Raw genomic sequence first — 242 nt, 5'->3', positions numbered from 1 at the left:
CCCCCACAGCCGGGCTCCTCGGGACAGGCTGAGCCCAGCCGGTGCCCATGGGGACCCGCGATGGGAGCTCATGGCCCTGGAAACGCAACCGGAGCGCAGCGACCTGCGGGGGTAGATGATGGGGTGGGAGTGTTGGCGCTCTGCCTCCCTCGAGCATCCCCTGCCACTGCAGAGCAGCGGCACCAGCGCTCCTCAGTGCGGCGATGGAGGATGTCAGCGTCCGGACCAACCTGCCGGGTCCC

General features: G+C 70.2%; 1 protein-coding gene across 1 annotated transcript in view; it reads right to left on the bottom strand.

The window, feature by feature from the left end:
• LOC102036103 (G protein-activated inward rectifier potassium channel 4-like) overlaps positions 1-242 on the bottom strand; it is a 3916-nt gene that overhangs the window by 2827 nt on the left and 847 nt on the right. The window lies entirely within an intron of this gene.

This window comes from Geospiza fortis, unplaced genomic scaffold, assembly GCF_000277835.1.
Source record: "Geospiza fortis unplaced genomic scaffold, GeoFor_1.0 scaffold183, whole genome shotgun sequence".
Classification (NCBI taxonomy): domain Eukaryota; kingdom Metazoa; phylum Chordata; class Aves; order Passeriformes; family Thraupidae; genus Geospiza; species Geospiza fortis.
The sequence above is the reverse complement of the archived record's forward strand: the minus strand, read 5'-3'. Positions and strand labels throughout refer to the sequence as shown.